The sequence below is a fragment of the Seriola aureovittata genome, chromosome 1 (genome assembly GCF_021018895.1).
Source record: "Seriola aureovittata isolate HTS-2021-v1 ecotype China chromosome 1, ASM2101889v1, whole genome shotgun sequence".
NCBI classification, from domain to species: Eukaryota; Metazoa; Chordata; class Actinopteri; order Carangiformes; family Carangidae; genus Seriola; species Seriola aureovittata.
The window spans coordinates 19022693-19043992 of record NC_079364.1 but is presented as its reverse complement, the minus strand read 5'-3'; the positions used below and the strand labels follow the sequence as shown (position 1 = coordinate 19043992).

The following is a 21300-nucleotide window of genomic DNA, read 5'->3' as shown; positions in this document are numbered from 1 at the left end:
GTTTTTTGACATTTTTACGCCATAATATACTATGACATTTTTTGACATTTTTATGCCATACTACACTATGACATTTTTTTACGTTTTTATGCGATACTATACTGTGATATTTTTTGACATTTTTAGCCATACTATACTATGATGTTTTTTGACATTTTTATACCACACTATACTATGATGTTTTTATGTCATACTACACTTTGACGTTTTTTGACATTTTTACGCCATACTACACTATGACTTTTTTGATATTTTTATGCCATACTACACTATGACGTTTTTTTGACATTTTTACGCCATACTACACTATGACTTTTTACATATTTTTATGCCTTACTATACTATGACGTTTTTTTAAATTTTTTTTTGCAATACTATACAATGATCATTTTTGACATTTTAAGCCATACTATACAATGACGTCTTTTTGATATATTTATGCCATACTATGCTATGATCATTTTTGATATTTTTACGCCATACATTACTATGAGACTTTTTGATATTTTTATGCCTTATTTTACTGTGATGTTTTTTGACATTTTCATGCCACACTATATTATGATATTTTTTGACATTTTAAGCCATACTACACTATGAGGTTTTTTTGACATTTTTACACCATACTATACTATGATCATTTTTGAAATTTTAAGCCATACAATACTGTGATGTTTTTTTACATTTTTATGCCATAAAATAAAATTAAGTTTTTTGACATTTTAACGCCATACTATACTATGACGTTTTTTGACAATTTTATGCCACACTATATTATGATATTTTTGACATTTTTATGCCATACTATACTATGACGTTTTTTGACATTTTTATGCCATACTATGCTATGACGTTTTTTGACATTTTTATGCCGTACTATACTATGATGTTTTTTGACATTTTTATGCCATACAATACTATATTTTTTGACATTTTAATGCCACACTATACAATGACGTTTTTTGACGTTTTCATGCAATACTACACAATGAGAATTTTTTACATTTTAAGCCATACTATACTATGACGTTTCTATGCTATACATCATTATGACATTTTTTGACATTTTTTTGCCATACTATACTATGACACTTTTATACCCTTTTATGATTATTATATGTCATTCCCTTCACTAAGACTTTGTACACTGTTAACATGGTGGTAGAGTGGTTAGCATTCTTACCTCAAACAAAGACATTTATGGGTTCAAATCCCGGTCATGGAGGCTTTTCTGTGTTAAGATGGCATGTTCTCCCTGTGCCTGCACGGTTTTTCTCTGTCTACCTTCCAAAATTCAAAGAACTAAAAATTAGATTGACATTTATTTATGCCATATTATACTATGACGTTTTTTTACATTTTTACGCCATACTATACTATGACGTTTTTTTGACATTTTTACACCATACTATCCTATTATATTTTTTGACTTTTTTATGCCATAAAATACTACAACATTTTTTTGACATATACTACATAATATACTATGAGAATTTTTTACTTTTTAAACCATATTATACTGTGACGTTTTATGCGATACTACACTATGATGTTTTTTTACATTTTTACGCCATACTTAACTATGAGAATTTTTGATATTTTTATGCCTTACTATACTGTGATGTTTTCTTAAATTTCTTTGCCACACTGTACTATGACTTTTTTTGACATTTTTACACCACACTATACAATGACGTTTTTGATATTTTTATTCCTTACTATACTATGACGTTTTTTTGACATTTTATGCCATACTACACTATTACGTTTTTTTATATTTTTTGACATTTTTATGTGATACTATACTATGATTTATTTTTATATTTTTATGCAAAACTATAGTATGACGTTTTTTGACATTCATATCTCTTATTGTAGTATGATGTTGTTGACAGTTTTATGCCATGATGTTTTTTGACATTTTTATGCCATACTATACGATGACGTTTTTTGACATTCCTATGCCTCACTGTCCTATGATGTTTTTGGACATTTTCATGCCTTAATATCCTAAGATATTTACTTGCCATACTATACTATGACGTTTTTTATACATTTTTATGCCTTAATATGCTATATCAATTTTATACCATGACCTTTTTTGACATTTTTATGACATGCATGCTATGATTTTTTTTTGACATTTATTGCCTTACTATGCTATGACATTTTTATGCCATATTATACTATGACTTTTTAAAAAATTATTTTTACATCTTATTATACGCTGACATTTTTGACATTTTTATGCCATACTATACTATGATGTTTTTTGACATTCCTATGCTTTACTATCCCTTGACGTTTTTTGACATTTTTATGCCTTGCATATTATGATGTTTTTTGAAATTTTAATGCCTTGCTATAGTATGACATTTTTCAACATTATTATGCCTCATTATAATAGGGCATTTTTTTCACACTTTTATGTCTTACTAGACTATGACTTTTTTGACATTTTCATGCCTTAGTACAAATATTATCTTGTTTGACATTCGTGGGCCTATCCATACTATGATGTTTTTTTGACATTTTCATGCTTCAAGTTTTTTCACATTATTATGCCTTCGTATACTATCACATTTGTATGCCTTTTTACAACGTTTTTTGATGTTTTTATGCCTTACTATACTCTGATGTTTTTCTTTACGATTTGATGCTTTAGTATACTGGATATTTTTATGCCTTAATACATTTTGACATTTTTTGCCTTTTAAATACCTTATTATACTATGACGTTTTTATGCCTTGATATACTATTACGTTTTTTGACATTTTTAGACCTTATTTTACTGTGACATTTATTTGACATACAATAATATCACATTTTCCTGCTATATTATACAATAACTTTTTATGATTTATTATATTATGACATTTTTATGCCACACTATAGCATGATGTTTTCTGACAATTTTGCTTTACTATACTTTGACATTTTTTACAGTATTTTGCCTTACTATACTTTGATGTTTTTTATCGTTTTTATGCCTCAATATATTGTGACATTTTTGATAATATTATGCCTTACTATACTGTGAAGTTTTTTTTTGTGACATTTTCTTGACACGCTCTTCTATCATGTATTTTGACACTTTTAATCCTTAATATGTTATGACTTTTGTTGACATTTTTATTCCTTACATTACTATGATGATTTTATGCATTACTATATTATGATTTTCCATGCCTTAGCTTATTATACTATGAGTATTTCATGACTTATTATGCCTTACTGTAAGGTGTCCTTTTTTGACATTTTTATGCCTTAACCTATTATGACTTTTTTTTAAACATTATTATGACTTACTATACTATGTTGTTGTTTTTTTAACATTTCTATGCCTTAACATATTTTGATGTTTATTGACATTTTTATGCCTTACTATAGTATGACTTTCTATATCTTAGGCCATTATACTCTGACTTTTTCATGACTTTTTATGCCTCACTGTACTATGACGTTTTTATGATTTATCATAATATGATTTATTTATGGGCCAGCATGGTGCTACAATGGTTAGAATTGTTGCCTCACAGTGAGAAGGTTCTGGGTTCGAGGCCTGAGGCTTTTTTGTGTGAGGTTTGCATGTTCTCCCTGTGACAGCGTGGCTTCTCTTCGGGTACTCCAGCTTCCTCCGGCAGTCTAAAGATATGCACTTTAGGTTAATTATGCCTTGATATACTGTGACGTTTTACTATGCAATGACTTTTTAAGCCTTACTATACTATTACATTTTTATACCTCACTATATTGGGACATTTTTTACCATGTTACCATGTGTTACCTGGAAGATGATATATCATTATGACATATGTACATCCCTTGATATAAGTTTATAACATATATGAAACACTCATAGTAAAATGCAACTTTATTAAAACAACATGCTCATTAAAATTGTATTGTATTGTCTATATGACTGTATATGCTTTTCTAAATAATTTCTTATTCAATTTGAACATACCTGTCTATCTTTTATATTTACATAATATGAACATATACTGATGGGCTTTGGGATGGATATATAGTTATTTACTATATGTCTATAATATAAAGACATTGTTCAAATTTCTAACAGGTTTCATATACTTTAAACACATATTTTAAACACATTGAAGACTTTACTACATATGTACATATATTTAGGAAATTCAACACACGTACATATATTACATTTCCATATGGGCATTCCATTTGGTTGACGGCATTAAAAAGACAGTCTCTTTGTTTTGGAGGGGTGGCAGGGTTGTTGCGTCCGTACCAATGTTGAGACCAAACCTACGCCGTTGAAGTAACTCATGCCCATGGAGATTTTTCTTGAAGCTTTTTCAGTCCCACAGAATATGAGATCCATTTCTATCCTACTTTCTCATTAGATTATTTTTATATTCTTATAACATTTCCATTTTTGAATGATCAGCAGCACTTTTATGTTTCTTATTTTACCCTGTTTCTGTTCATTTGTTTATGCTTAACATAAAAAAAAAAAATACAAAAAAGCACATGAGAAATATAAGAAACACATTGCATTACAACTGAAGGTATAGTCCCAAGACAGACACAAATAGGAAGATATAATACTGTCATTAACACACTAAACCTTCATTAACATGCAATAAACAAGTCATTGACATTCTAGCATTAAAATTTTTAATATTCAATAGTGTAAGAAGTTTCAAATATTTCACATCCAGTGTGTCACAAAACGTAAACATTTCTGAAAGTTATAGCCACTTGTCAGAGACCAGTCTGTGAGTTATCTGTCAGGTTTACATTCAGCACATAGGGTCACATCCTAAAGACACTGTTTCCTAATAGATTAATTTTGTCAGTAGTCAGGGAACACTAAAACACAGAGGTATCAATTACACTTCATATTTGAAATCTCAAATTTACCAAGGCAAATTTTTATTGTGTTTTTCCTTTGATCAGTGTTAAATATAATATAGTTTTAGTTGGTGAGAGTTGAGTTTCTGTATCTAATCTTTCTCTTGGTCCATCATAGTGTGGCAGCAAGCACTTGTTAGAGCCACTAGATGGCAACCAATCACAGCCTATGCTGTAACTCTATCTTTCCATTTCTTACCAGAAGTTGTCCCTTTAGAGCCATAATTCCCCCCCGCCAAAAAAAAAAAAAGAAAAAGAAGAAAAAACTCTTTAATTTATATCAACCACCAGGCTCACACTCTGCTCCATAAAAGCTTTTAGCAGGTGCTGAGCTGATGTGTCAGGTGGGTGTGGCAGGCTCATCAGCCCTGACATTTAAGTGCAGTAGTGCTCAGAGCAAAAGGGATTGTAGGATATGAGTAGATACAGATGACAAGCCCCCCTGCGAAGATGATTGCAGTGGAGTGACAAGAGGAGACCAAACAACAGATAGAGGAAGGAGAACATGTCAGGAGGGGAGAGATGAAAGGCAAAAGAAAGAAAAAGAGCTTTGAGAAACAATAACTCAACCCAACAATTACAGCTTTGGCAGAATTTATATTATCTTTCATAAAGGGAGTACTTCAAAATGTATTAAAAAAAAAGTGTGATTTTCTCATCTTATTACAACTTCTTACTGCAAGTTAAAATCTCAAAACTTCTGTGGCTTCAACTAATTATTTAATCTTACTCAAACTGTTGTAGTTTCAGGTTTTGGTCTTGTGGAAATTAATTTAAAATCACGAGTGGGACACCAGGTTTGCATCTGGCCATCCTTTAACCACACAGCCATGGTTCAGGTCCCTGTGACACCAAACTGCTGAAGTGACTTTGTTACTGAATTATTACCCAGTCTGGAGGTGTTTTTTCATACAGGATTTGACCTCTGACCTTCCTGCAAAGAGAAAGTGAAAAGGCATTAAGATTTACAGCATTTGGCAAGTGATTTATGCAGATAAAGTTAAAGTGCTGCTCAAAATCCAATGCACAATATACAAAACACGGAGCAGAAGATTACCACAAGAATGGCACATCATGTTATATTTTGCCGGATTAAAGACAGAGCAGATAATGCTTATTTTGAGGTCAACAGAGGTGTTATTGAAGTTGTCATGTGATTACTGGTGAGAACAATGCTATTAGACCCAATAGTCCACGAGTTTACAGGAATTTTATTTTAGGTTTTAGAACGAACTTTTTCTTAACACAGATGAATGGGATTTTCAAAGCTGCTTGAAAATGTACTGTAGGAGCAAAGCGACAAATTAGAGGTAGAAAGCAGAGCCATCTAGTGGATATTTCCCGATGAAAGGAATTATAAAAACTGTCTCATTTCATATTCAGTATGGATGATAAGATGAGGAAAGATAAGGATGGACTCAAACAAACAAAAAAGAAGCAGATAATATTTAAGTGGATATTAAATGTTAAATTCAAATTACAACTGTGTTTTGTGAAACTACATGTTTGTCTTCTGTTCACCATTCCTCTTTTGTCACAAAACAGAGGTCCTAAGACAAGCGACATACACACTCTTGATAAGAATGGAGATTCCACCACCTATGGCACTGGGTGTACACACACATACGCACGCGCACGCGCACACACACACACGCACGCGCGCACACGCACACACACACACGCACACACACACACACACACACACACACACACACACACACACACACACACACACACACACACACGCACACAAACACACACACACACACACACACAGACCCTCGGACACCCTGTGGCACTGCAGCTAGACCTGCCACTCGGACGTTCACCAAATCAGACGGACAAATCTCTAACAGACGGCTCCTGACAAAGAGATTATCACCGTGACAGGAGAAGTGTGTGCAGCTGTGGGTGGTGGAGTTTACAGCAGCGTTGATGGGGGTGGGGAGCGAACTCTTTGTACATTCACACATTGGGCTCTTCTCTCTCACCATGCAGGGTTCGGAGTCAAAGTCAAAGTTACTATACAACCTGCAGCTGTATATGTACTGCATGTACATCAATGTCTATGTGTGTCCATGAGCGTGTGTGTGTTTCAGACATACAAGAGGGACACACTTAAACACTGACACTGAGTGCTTTTAGTGTGTGTTAGTTGAGGCTGCAACATTTCTGCTGTTCATGCAGCATTTCTTAAGCGAGTTCGGAGGCCAACAGTCTAAACATCTTTGAACAGCTTCAGCTTCGTGGAGGAGTATTCAATTCCTGCTGCAATTCCTGCTGCTGCTCCAGCTGTTCACCAGTGGCAAAGATAAGGCAACGCACTGCAACTTTAATAAAACACAAGCAAGTGGAAAAACATGTTACTAATTTGCAGTCAGGAGAAATGTTTCAAATGATAAACCGAGTCACCAGTTTGCCAAAGCAAACATGGTATAAAGAAAAGCAAATACAGAAAACACAGGCTGTGACACTGAGTTATACACACCACAGGCATTTCTGGGAAAAATTTAAAACTAATGATCATGCTAGATATTAGTCAGAGGCTTATATAAGATATATAGACAATATCTCCAGTTATATTGATATCACACATCATAGTGCTAAAACAAAAACTGAAAATTAAATCCTGTTGTTGTGTACAACTTGCAGAATTTTTTCTTTGCTTGTGGTTTCTGTATTTCTTGCAGGTGTATTTATTTGCTACATTGTTTTGTCAAAATGTTACATATGGGCTGCCAAAGTGATGAAAATGTTTTCTTTATTTGCGTGTGTTTTGTCTGGCAAGTCGGTTCCATAAAATAAGGCATCTTACAAATATCAAGAGAATAACAAAGGGCAGATAAAATCAAGATATGAAAAATACAAGACTCATACACACACAAAAAAATATTTATATATGTACCAGCAAAATAACCAACTGCAACCTGTTTCACTTTGACCATTTTTATCCATAATGTAACTGTGACTGCAGATTTGTAAAGTTGGAAGAGTTCTGATTTTCCTTTATTACTTAATAATTCATAATCACAAAACATTTTACCAAGACTGCAACCAAGTTTCTTTCTAATTGCATTAAGGTGCCAAGCAGCCACTGTGGATGAAATGGTTGATGGGACACAGTTTGATATTTCCTGACACAGTTTTGAACAAACTACAAATTGCCGCAATAATGGTGATATAATCATGTAATCCAAACACAAATACACTCACAAGTCAAAGGTGCCAGTGGAGGATAAGTGAAGCTCTGCGGAAAGTCAATTAATCTTTTCAGTGGTCCCCCTTCCCTCCGCCCTGCTTAAAAGCTTCATTTACCTCCTATGGAGAAGAGATAGAAACACCATTAGTGAGATGATGGCAGGACTGGAAAGGGGAAAGGAGAATCTCACAGTTGGATGAGCTGAAACAGTATAGGCCGCCATCTCCTCAGAAAGAGTGTGTGTGTGTGTGCGAGAAGACGGGAGCATCTTCTGCATGGGTGAGCTCAATTAGGTTCTATCTTGATTATCAAAGGTAGTGGTGTACAACTTTTAAAGGCGGAAGTGTGCCTCAAAATCCTGGGGACGGCAAAGGGTGGGCTGACCTGCAGAGTGAAGCAAGAGTTGAGCAGACAACAGTGGAGATACAGCTGAGAGGCTTTTCTGCTGCAGAGAGGTGCTCAGGCAAGGCGTACATTAGGGGATAAGACCCCAACCATTATTTCCATATCTAAGGTGATGTCTGTGTGTGTGTGTGTGTGTGTGTGTGTGTGTGTGTGTGTGTGTTTGTGTGTCGCATGGGACCCCAGCTGGATAAATGATATTCATGTGTGTTTACATGCACACATTTGGGTGTGTGAAATGCCAGTGAGCATATAGGTTCTGCTTCACTGAGCTCGGCTGGCTACTGGAGCACAATTGGGGGTCTTCCTGTGAGAAAGAGGTCAAAACACACACACACATACATACATACCGAGGCGCAAACACAAATAAGGAAGTTTGGCTGAATACTCAACACTCCGACAATCAAACAGTATGTAAATGAGCAGGTTCCTTCTTCTATGCAGAGACAGACAATTCCCACATGAACGTCCGAGTTAGAATAAGTGCCACTATGGATGCTATTGAAATTCATGTCACTTATATATTACAGTATTGTTGCATTAGTTTGTATATTTCTTGACATTTAAATTCAAGCCACCTGAGTTCACCAGTTCTAAAATTATGTAAGTCTGGTTGCAATATGCTCTTTCCTCTCCCCGCTGATCTTAATTACTGCAGGTCTGATCTCAGGGCAGCAGGGTTTTACATGGGTTAATAAAGTTGCTGCTAGGAGAAGGTCAAGTTGAAGTGGTAGACAGAGAGAAGACAGAAATACCCAGGGCTGAAGACATGAAGGGGTAACTGCAGGCAGGGGGCCAAGTCTCCATCTTCTTAATTACAAGGAGCTTCGAGTGTCGACCCTGAGGACAAATACAAGCCAATAATGTGCATGTCGTTCAATACGTACTCCATTACATGCTTCGTGCAGCTCAGACTCCTTCAGGGGATGACAGGCCTCAGGCTGGTTCAAAAGGAAAACTCATCACTCAGGAGTCTGCAAACAGTGCCAATGACTATATGCTTTGCTTTATGTGAATGTAGCTATGCCTCTACATCTCCAGCCATGAGAATGTGTGTGGCTCAATGTGTCCGTGTGCCTGTTTACGCTCGTCTAGTGTGTAAACAAATGTTTTGTCCCAGTTAACTAGGTCCCAGTCGGACCAAACCTATTTGGCATTGGCCCGCTGATGCTGGTGTGCATGTGTTTGGGTTGCAGCAATATATATATATATATATATATATATATATATATATATATACGCAGGCATATGTGTGCGTTGTGAACGTGGCAGCTAGGGGGATAGCTTGCTGCTGCTGCTGCTGACACTGGGCCTGTCTGCCTGGTGTGCCCCTTTCTGCACCAGTAGAGCTGGCACTGCCTCCTGCCTCTGCCCAGCCGATTCGCTGTGCGCCAGCTGGGCGCTACCAGGAGAGGCCCTGCAGAGAGAGGACGCAGGTCAGCCGTGACAGAGGGACAGAGAGAGAGAGAGAGAGAGAGAGAGAGGTGTGGAGGAAAGTGGCGGGGTTTAGATACAACGGAGGGATACAAACATACTCAGAGAGGCATGTTATGAAGGGACTAAATTCAAAAGAAAAGAAAGATAGCGTGAAAGTGAAAGAAATCTCTTAGAAATGGAGGGCTGCAGTCGCAAGACAACCCACTGATATAAGCTCTGATTACACCATCATCAGGACCATTTTGACTTTTGTTTTTTGGCTATTTTTTGCACCCATGTTTTCCGTTACGTTTCATATCCTGAAGTAGATTTAATGCACTGCACTGCATTGCAAATGTAGTTATCCCAGGTTAGGCACTTTAAAACATTTATTATTTAACATTTATTAACATTTATTATACATTTTTTTAATTAGCAGAAATCCAGGTTCTACTGTTTAGCTTCTAGAAATTAAAGTACACCATTTCTACCAACTACCAGCTCCCATCACTTAGAAAATTCTCATCCATGTTCAAATTGTAATACATTGTAATATACTTATCACCGAATTTATCAAATGTTTAAAAGAAATTTGGAGTAATATTTTCAATAATTACTTTTTACAAACCATTATTTAAACACATTTGTTACCATATTTATATATATACTTAAATATCAACTTGCTGTTAAGAGCTGTGAACAACCTGCTTTGCTGGCTCAGTGTATCTGTAACTAAATCATATTGTACATGGAAGCTGGGTAAATGAGCATTACTTTGTCTAAACTGTGCCGACTTTGCTCCCTGCTAGAAATGTCTTGTGCTATGGGAAAATAACTTTCCCCCCTTTTAACAGTTTATTCCACTTCTATTATTCAATTAAACCAATTTCACATCACCTCTCCTGTTTGCATATTTGTCATATCCTTGCAACCTGCAGTGAGTTGGGACAAATGAGTTGTCGTCTTTTCAACAGCTGATGTAAACTACTGCCTCTAAAGGACTCCTGGGTTTCCAAAGATGTCAAGATTTAAATTTTTCAAATTGAAGCCGTAAAGAAATTATGAAAGCTACTGCTGCTCCATTCTGGCATTTTCAAATTATTTAAAAAAAAAAAGAAGAAAGTAAAGTAAAACACATGAGCTCATTTGGTGCCTGTGGACACCTCAAGAGGAGTCAGGCACTGTTTTTCTTGGTTTGCTCATCCATGTGCAAATAACACTTTTTGCAATGTACAGTGATTAGGGGAATTAGAGACCTGCTTAAGGAAATCACAGTGTGTGCTCAGCCACCAGGAAGTAAGGTTGCAATGTACAATGACAGACATCAACGCTGGGCTGTGTGACTTTTTCACATGGTGAGAGATGCGTACTGCTGCTCGGAGGCAGAGGGTGAAACCCTTTCTCTTTTCTTTCTTACCAGTTTATTTCATCAATGGTTTTGTTTTCAATAATCTATTAATCACTCGTCAGAAGTATACTGACAAATTCACATCATAAACTAGGAGAGCCTAAAGTCTTAAAGTTGCCAACTTGGTTTTAGTTCCAACTTGCATGCACTTTTGTAAGGGGAAGCAAGTGAAGTCTCTTTGTTTATCAAAGAATTTTAACACTGCAAGATACCGTTGAATCACACAAGCACCTCCAGGTCAGCGTGTCCTACAATCTCAGATCTCACATTTTTCTTAAACTATTTTTTACTCTCCCTGAAAGCTTAGCCAGTGCAACACAAACATATTTCATTAACTGGTCTCCTTAACAGCAAGTTAGCCTAGTGTGTACTCCAATCACGTGAGGTTCCCCACAGTCAAAATTTGCTGAGAGGCACACACTGAAAATGTATCCAACACAGCCACACACAATTTTGCGAAATTAGCAAATTACTCAGAATTACATGAATATTATGCTACTGTGTCACAAGAGAATGGCTCCCACTGATTCAATCATTTTCACAATTATTACATTTAGATAAGAAATTTAGTTAGACTGACATTTATTTGACTAGAGTTAGAAAAAGGTTTTGCATTTGTTATAGGAAATGTATCTTTTCTACAGTATTTCAAACTTCCTTCTTTGTGTTAGGTGTCCTCTGCAGAATACTTTTGTATGTACAAATTTAGGATAGAAACTAATTTCCTATGTGCTTGTGTTGCTGGACAGATTTAACTTGCAGGTAAAAACTTTGACCCTAAGGTGGAAATGAAGTTCCAGCTTGTTAAATTACTAACTGATACACTATTATCAGTGCTAAACTCCTACAACGACAGACACAGTGACTTCATCTCACATCCAAAAGGGATGTTTCAAGGGTCAAGTAATGAAATGGCTTGAAAGTGGAAGAAGATATGGTAAAGTTTGCAACAAGTATCAAAGAGTGATGAGAAGAAACTGAACAGGAGGGAGTGCAGCTTAATGACCCTGAACAGGATTTAGACACCAGCACTCCTGTTCCATAGTCGGTTTGCAAACTAATGAGTTTAACAAGGTGACAAACAACAGCACAGGCATGTCAAAGGTCTGTGACCCTTTCACTTGAGTCTTAATCTGTGAGATTTGCAGAGGACTAAAAAGAACAAAATCCTGTTGAGGTTCTGCATAATGATGAGTCTGCAAGACAGTGACAGAACAAAGACTGCCATGTATTCTGTGAATAAATGATTCTCTGAAGACCTTAAAGAAATGAAATGTCTCACCCACGCTCAGTGTGTTCAGAGACAAGCCGAGGAAGCACTCTTGACTGAGAAAAGGAAAATGACAACAAGGAAAGACACGAGAAAGTTATTTTTGGCACAACATACAGATATAGTACATATATCCAACCCTGCTGACTTAAAGGATAACAGCTGGTTCCTTACACCTCTATTGTCACATCTGCATGTCATCCTGTAGCTTAAAGCTCAACTGTGCTGGCTTTGACATTGCAGAGCCACAGGGCCGTCCCTTAAGCAACGGAATCAATGGAGAAGTCATCACACCAGTAAGAGCAAAGGCCCCGAACCACCTCACCTCCTTTCTCCTTCTACCCCCACCCTCTTGCCCCACCACAGACTCTCTGTGAACACCCCAGCCCAGCTCGCGCCTTCTCCAACGCAGCCTCTCTCCCGCCCCCTTCTCCATGGGCCCTGGGTCTCTGGCTGGGGCAGGCTGGCACAGCTGTGCCGGGAGCCGTGCTGTCACAAGCGGTTAGGGTGACAGCCACTCACACTTCATAATGTCCCTCTCACAGGTCACCGAGCGACAAGCTGGGTCACCTCGCTCCAGCAGGCAGCCCCAGGGGAAGCAGAGTGCCCCCCAACACCACCACCACCACTGCCTCGCCCACCCCTCCCTCACTCGCCACCTCTCCATCAAGCCCCCCCCGTACATCCATCCACCCTCACATTGCCCAGGAAAATAGAGAGACAGGAGGGGGGCAGGTGGAGGGAGAGATGTGCTCTATTCTGCTGGGCTATGCTACAGGACGCTCTCCACGCCGGAGACTACGCCAGGGTGTCCATGAGGGTGGGCACGCCACTGCTAGCCCCTCTGATATAGATGAGGCTGGCACTGAGGCTTAGGGTCAGTATGAGCTGCTTAGCTGGTAATTGTAGACCTCAGAGGAATATGATGATGCACTGCTACTGCCGATACTGTAGGTCTTCGGGAAATGGTGTGGACCGCAGTGAAAACACCGTCGTCAGATGATCATGTCACGATGCAGCTACATTAAAACTAAATGAAGTCAAATGTAATAAAAAGCTGTATTATTTAGATGTTACAGGAACCACAATGTCTTAAAAATAGATTTGATTTTCTTGTCATCCTCCATATGGGTAAAGGGATGCTAAGAACTTGGTAATGGCCATAGGAGAGCACCATATGCTCCCTGATGTCTGCCATCCAACTGTCATTAATGTGCATTACCACTGCTCTCAACCTCATTGTGAAGTCTAATCTGATAGCAATACAAGGCTGAAGAGACAACATTAAGATCCAAATTAATGGGCTCACACTGTCTTTCTAATTTGCCATTTTCAACTAATGCATAGCTTTCAGGTCATCACTATTAAAACTGTCTATCTGAATACGTCACTTGAATGAAGTGGCTGGCCCTTAATAATTCTTACAATATCTGCGATATTAAATCACCTTTTAATTAAATAGTTTCTTGTCTTTGAAAGACAAAAAAAAATGATTTAAATATAAGAACTCAGAGAGGTGTATTGTTTGCATGACAACAGCACACAAAACCAGAGAAAACAACTGTACGTGACGTGTTGTTCACGAAAATGTTTTCCTTCTTTACGCACTAACACATGACAAGTTAAGCATGTGAATTTGGGGCCAGATAAGCTAATTGGATGCAATGCCTGCAGTTGGCTTCAGCTGTGAGTGAGAGGCCTCATACCTAATTCCCGTTATTCAAACAGTCACACCCTGAGAGCGGTTAATTCACTGAAGGTGCGCACACACCCACTGAACAATGTGTAGCAATTAATTTCGCTCTCCCTCCCACATCTGGCGCTTCGGTGTGACCCTGCCTCTGCTGTGCCGTGTCGCTCAGGCTAGGCAAGCTTCTGCAATTTCACACGTAAGGGACCCCAATGAAACGTGAAAAGAATATGTGGCATTGTTAAATTGCATTAAAGAGTTTAAAACAGTAGATCTGCCCCCACCCCACCCCCCACACCCATACCCACACACACACACACACCCCACCCACCACCCCAACTCCCCACTCCCGAGAAAACAAAGCAGTAGCTGCACTCAAATGCTCATTGATGAGATGTGACATAATGTAATACGTACTGCGGACGCATTTTCACAAAGGGGGAAAATTTCATTACGAGGCCCGATCCACTCATGACAAACACCTCTCTCTCTGCAAAGAGAGATGAACTTCATGCCACCATAGGAGTCACGCCAAAGGGACTGTCAGGCCTCTCTGGATCATGCATCAATATGTCTCAATTTATTTTGAACTTACTGTATTCAAGTAATACACAGAGTGAAGAGCAGAGTGAATGTGAGAATGCTGAAAGTAAAAAAAAACAAAAACAGAAGTTCAATTACCACTGAAACGTTTAGTTAATTAAAAAACTTATAGAGCAAGAGAAAACTAACCAAGAAAATTAACCACTGAGTAATTTAAGCTGTTAATCAAACAAAAATGACACACATTTTGTTTTCAGTGCCTCAAATGTGAATGTTTGCTGTGTTTTACAATTTGGATTATTGGTTGGACAAAACAAGAAATTTGGAGACATTAAAAGGTGCCCTGTAGAGTTTCTGAGCACCAGTAGTGCAACAGATCAATGTTTTTATGAGTGGCTCTCTCTTTTGTTTGTGCTGTGCATGCACACGAGGTAAACCTACTAAAAAGGCAATTGACCCCTTTTCCACTGCCAGTCAAGTTTGCCTTTCTGTTCGGACTGAGGACAAACACAACTGCAAGGAGCGATGTCCTCACATGCATTTACAGAACACAGACAGAGAGGAGAAACTGTGAGCTGCTAGCCGCCATACAAACTGGTAAAACGGATCTGTCGCATCTCATCCCCGGATTGGTGCTCCTGTAAAAGTGTCAGAGCCTCCGTGTGAGATGCTTTGATCAGTGATTATGTGTTTTTATATGTGTTCATCTTCAATCGCTGTGTCTCAGGTTTAACAGCACCGTGCTCACCAGGTGACAGGTGTGTCTACGTTGTCTGTGCTCTGAAAGACATTGCAGCCGGAGCCGTTAAATACCTGTGTCTACTGCAGATTCATTTGACCTGGGAGTGAATTCCGATTATACCCTTTTCCATTGCAGACAAAAGCCAGATGTTAGGGGGGGGTCTTAGTGGGTTTTTTTGACCAGTGAAAATGGGCCTAAACAGATCTGTATACAGAATTCAGGATGAGTGAGTTTCAGTTGTTACTTTACATTAACATGACGACAAAATGTTCAAGTCCTGAAATGTTACCGTTATTATTTTATTGCATTGTATCTCTTGTTACAAAGCTCTGCACACAATGTTCACAAAGGCTAACATGATCTTGTTTAGGCAAACATAGCATAACATGCTAACTACCACAGACATCACATTAGTAGGCTAATGTCATTACTGCTCAGTCTGTGTGTGTGTGTGTGTGTGTGTGTGTGTGCACATACATGTCTGTTATGCTGTGGTATCGAATTCAGTATCAAAAATTGTGGAATTTTGTTGGTGTTGGTGCCAATTGTGACACACATGCAATCACATGAGCATGCAGGCAATTCAATACACAGTGCTGGCGCCAGCATCATGCATTTCCCTTGCCTGACCGGTCGCGGTGGTAATGTGCAAAGAAGTGTAGCAACATACCAACAAAGCGCAACTTTAACTTGAGGTCTGGAATTGGATTGTAATGGATGTTTTGCACTATTTTCTTGATCTAACAAATGATTAAATATTTAATTCAAAAAAATCTAATCATGAGAAATGGATAATGGAAACAATAGTTAACACCCCTGAATGCTAGTCTGCTGTTGTAAACAGCACAGGCACCTTCAGTACTCTGCAGGTAACAGACAGCTCAAGTGTAGATTTTCGAAACTGCTTTTGCTTTTCATATTTACTATTTTGCCTCTGCCCTGAACACACCATCTCCTCCTCTACTCCCCCACTGCACCACCTCTCTGTCTCTGTGCCACTGTGCCAGTCACCCTGCTCTAGGGCTCTGGAGATATTTCAAACATATCTGGGAAATCAATCTTACAGCAAACTGAAGGAAAACATCGAATGTCATTGAGCAATAAGTATGAAGCCTGTCAGAGGTGGAGCTGAGAGCTGGGCCTGCGGCAAGTTAGGCCTGCCAGTGTCCCATTGAGAGGCCTCGTCAGCTGGGCCCCCTGCTTCTTCACACACACACACACACACACACAGTTTGGCGAGAGAAAATTAGAATGCAGTTTATGCTGTTATAGCATTTTCAGTTCACACCACTCCCACAACCTCTGTTTACTATCCTATATGTTGCTTAAATACAATTTGAAAATGAATCACATTCAAGAATGAACTTGTTAGGCATTTAACAAAGGTCATATATGTAAAGGCTAAATGATGAAATGATTGTGGCAGGACATAGAGCTGTACAGCATTTCAGTTGGGGCACTGCAATTAACAATTGTATCATTAATGTTCATTAATGTTCATTAATAGTCAATGTGCTGATTCTCTTATAGATTTATTGATTTATTTCAAATGATATTGAATTTCCCATCATAGAACACTGAGACACCAGGAAATACTCACATATGAGAAGCTGGAACCAGTAGGTTTTCTTAAAAAATGACTTGTAACTGTTATTGGGTCATAAAAAATTGATAATAAAATAAATAATTAATTTTCGGTCAATCAATGAATTGATTAATAAATTAATCATTCAAGCTTTAAACTCAATGTTATTGTATATCTATTCATAAGTAAATAGTAAGTAGTGAGTAAGTAAGTAAATCATAGTGTGAGCAATTACACGCAATTCTTTGTCAAAATTAACGCTTTCGGCAAACTAATTTAAAAAAACTCACAAATTTAGTGCTATAAGTTTTTTGTTTTACACATGTACAGAGTTTAGTTTCATGTAAAGCATAACATGCATAAAGCAACTTTGCATAAATACATACAGCACATGTGCAGAACTGTGATAACTACTGCTATGAAAAAATATCCTTACTAACGTGATACAGATTTCATCCATGTTGCTAACCCGCTAATGAATATGGATGTCCTCTAGTGCATGGTTCAGTGTTATCCTTTACATCTAGCAGAGGCACACAGGCAGTTACAGGGGGAGAGAAATGGAAAACATAGGAGAGGAAGATGGATTTCAGCAGGCAGGAGGGGGAAAGGGCAGGAGAAAGGGAGAGACCGGGCCAGGACAGACAAGTGAAGGGAAGCAGAAGTTGATGAAACAAGATGTCACCATTGATGGGTCATTACACCCAAGTAAGCATGGGACACTAGCTGTGCTTACACTGACCCCCCTCTCTTTCTCTCTCTTTTTGTCTTCCTCTATGACAAGGAACTACAAAATGTGCTGTTGCCTTAGTTTCTCACTATTACTTTTGGGGCTCCTTGGATGATTATCCTCACGGTACAACAAACCACTGCAGTTCAGTGTCGCAGCCCTCCTAATTGGCCCTCTTATAGCCACATACACGTGTTTACATCTCCAGGTCAATTGAATTAGGTCTTATAATGAGCCTGCGTGCTGAATATCTAACGCGGCGGAGCACATTGGGGCATAAACCGGCACAAATCAGGTGAGTTAAGAGTGTTTACACTTAACGGCACATGCATCCAGTATTTGTTTCAAAGTCCCATGCTGCACCCATCCTGTTGCTCATTATCATGACTCCAAGTCTGCATGAAGATCAGGGCAACGGCATCCATAATGCCACATCAACGGGTCGAGGATATGAGATCAAAAAGCGACACTAATCTACAAATCCCTAGTGTGAGAGTTTAATAGTAAAGCTCAACCATTATTGTTGGTTTTAAAGCTTACTCATTATTTGGTGACAATGCACACAATGTCCATATCACACAGCCAATGACCACATCTCAGAGATGGCCCAATTAGGACTTGGGGATGGAGGAAGATGAGATGTTAATGTTTGGAAGAACTTTAGATGTTATTATTCAAAAAAGTGTCTGGAGTCAAGTGTGTGAAGAATAAATTAGTGTGAATATGCCAGTGATTTATAGCGATAATGAAATGTTTGCTTCTGTTGATGAACAGGGGAGCCTGGGTAAGTGCTGTGATGTGAATATGACAGAACAGGATAAGAATTTGATGGTCCTAAGGCTGTTCAGTGGCAGGGAACAGAGAGCTCATCGTTTAAGTAACAGCACTGGAACAGATAGAGCCATTCGACTGCAAAATGTAAGGTTTTATATGTGTGTTCACTGTACTGCATCAGTTGATCAGATACTATTCTTATTGCACTGTATAATGAACAGAATATTGACAAAATTTACTCAGATAAAAGTTCATTAACAGGTTTTTATTACTTACTTTTCTATGTAATTAGTTGCTGCATTCTCACATGTCAAAAATGTGTCACTTGTAGTTGCAAATATATTATGTTCAGTATGTGTTTGTGTGTTTTCTATATTATACATGAGCCAGCAAGCATTATTTTGGCCATAAGTGCATGCAAACATTCCGACCCAAAAATTTCACCATCTCAATCAATCAAATCAAAAAAGGCCAAACTAATGAAGTCAGTGTCAGATAAGAGTTTCAGATTTTCACACATGAAGAGGGGAGCGGCCCGGAGGGACCTCACATCAGCCTCCATGTGTGCATTTAGACTAGTGAGTGGAACTAAAACCTGGCCTGCGAACCAACAAGCCTTAGCTCCATTGGGACACACATAAGCGACAATAACAACCAAATTAACCATGCACATTGCAGGCGTCAGCGTGTTGAGCTGATATCGGTGAGCCGTGGGCTCAGTCAGCGGCCCCAGGTCCACTCTGGTCCACTGATTCGAGGGACTACGACGAGCCATCATACAGGCAGGATTCTGTACTGTGAAATTAGACTGGGGTGTGAAAGTGGAAAAACCAAATAAGCATGAGGTTGAAACGCAGTATCACGCTCTCTCGCCTGTCTCACTCACGCGCCTCCACACTGTCAAACACTGTCAAGAAAATTGTCCACAATCAGAAATATCTTGGTTTCTCTGTTGTGACTAATGCACCATGTTTGGCTATTGCGCGTTGAAATACTGTCTCCTATAACTCTAACCTTAATTATTAAGCCATGCATATATCACATATCAACCAAGATATACTCAAAAGGGAATAATTAAATAGTTTTAAAAAAAACAGGGACAGACTCATTTTCTAACTTTTCTGAGCATTTTCTGTTACTTCAAGGCAACAAAGGTCAAGAGAGTGTAGCTAATGAAATAATGAACGACCTCCTGCAGTGCCACTGTAAGAGGTAACTTTTTAACTTCCTCTTTTAAACCTTTTAACTTTAATAAAGGTAAAGTGTATTTCTCTTCATTACTTTGAGTTGTTTTTACATTTACTTTGACATATTACAACTTAGGATCCCTTAGCTGTATTCTCTCAGATTTTTTTCTGTCCATCAGAAATCCTGCTTTTTGACCCTCAACAGGCTGCTGCCTTCATGCTGGCAGTTCTAATAGCATCCTATCCACAGAGACCACACTAACACTGCTTGATCCACAAACACACACAAGCTCCTATACCCCAGTCCCCACTGAGACATAGTTGAAATCTGTAGCACTAATAACAGAGATAACTGATTTCTCTCTTTCTCCCCTTCTCTTATAGTCTTTCGTGAACAACACACAGATCCTAAATGCATTAAAATAACATTTTCACAGGAATGCACACACATGCATGCATGTCACAGAGGTCACAGGTGAATTAAAGAGCAAAAAACACTTGAACGACCATTTTTCCTCATCAAACACACTATGAATATCAAACAACACACACACTCCCTGTTACCTGAACTGGGTGGAAACTCCAGTTTTAGTATCCATGATCCCATACACACACACACACACACACACACACACACACACACACACACACAGCAGCTGATACAGTCAGTCAACATGGGCTGGCAGAGAGAGTTGGTCTACAGCACTCTCACCACACCAGGCCTAGTTATACTCTCCCTGTTTGAGGTACACTGATTACTGATATTACGCACACACACAAATACACACACGCACACTACCTTCACTGCAGGGTATGTGTAAACTCACCATGCAGAAGCAGGTCGCTGCATTAAACACAAGCATATGTTAGCAAGGAGTCTTACTATGATCTTGCACAGAGCACTCCAGTAGACTGGGCTTCAGCACGCTACACTAGTCCGTATTCCACTGAATTACGTTGTGGGCAAGAGCAGGCTAATGCTAGCTGAAGCACTGCCACAGCCTGACAAGTGCAGGGCCTTGCTAGCAGGATGCTAGGCTAGGCTAAAGCATATCAAGGCCTCCTGCAGTCATTGGTGTGAGAGCCCATTTTCACAGTTCACACCCGACCTGCTAATGGCTCATCATTCATTCACGCTCGCTGTTGATTGTGCAGGCAGGGGGTTGGCCAATCGTACAGTTCGCTAATGTACCGTACATAGTGAGGATAATCGGTGAGAGCAATAAGCATGCTAATGTTCTGTTGGCCATGAAAACTGTGGTCTGGTAATCTGTGGGAATACTTGAGAGCAGGATCGTCGACCGAGTTGTGCTTTGGGCTGAAGCTGCAGGTTGAGACAGTTCTGGACATCAAGACAAACTTTTACTCAACTTTCAATTAGGTGAAATCTGGGGAAGCACAGTATTGAAAAGTGAATATTTCCATATTCAGATGATATAGATATTTTTTAAGTTTCTGGCAAT

General features: G+C 38.6%; 1 long non-coding RNA gene across 1 annotated transcript; it reads right to left on the bottom strand.

Annotated features, from left to right (window-relative positions):
* Window positions 1-3879: 3879 nt before the first annotated feature.
* Window positions 3880-20775, bottom strand: LOC130179015 (uncharacterized). Its single transcript, XR_008829223.1, has 3 exons — window positions 20665-20775; window positions 8105-8209; window positions 3880-7221 (listed from the first exon to the last, which is right to left on the bottom strand). It is a non-coding gene; the product is annotated as an uncharacterized LOC130179015 (long non-coding RNA).
* Between the last annotated feature and the right edge of the window lie 525 nt (window positions 20776-21300).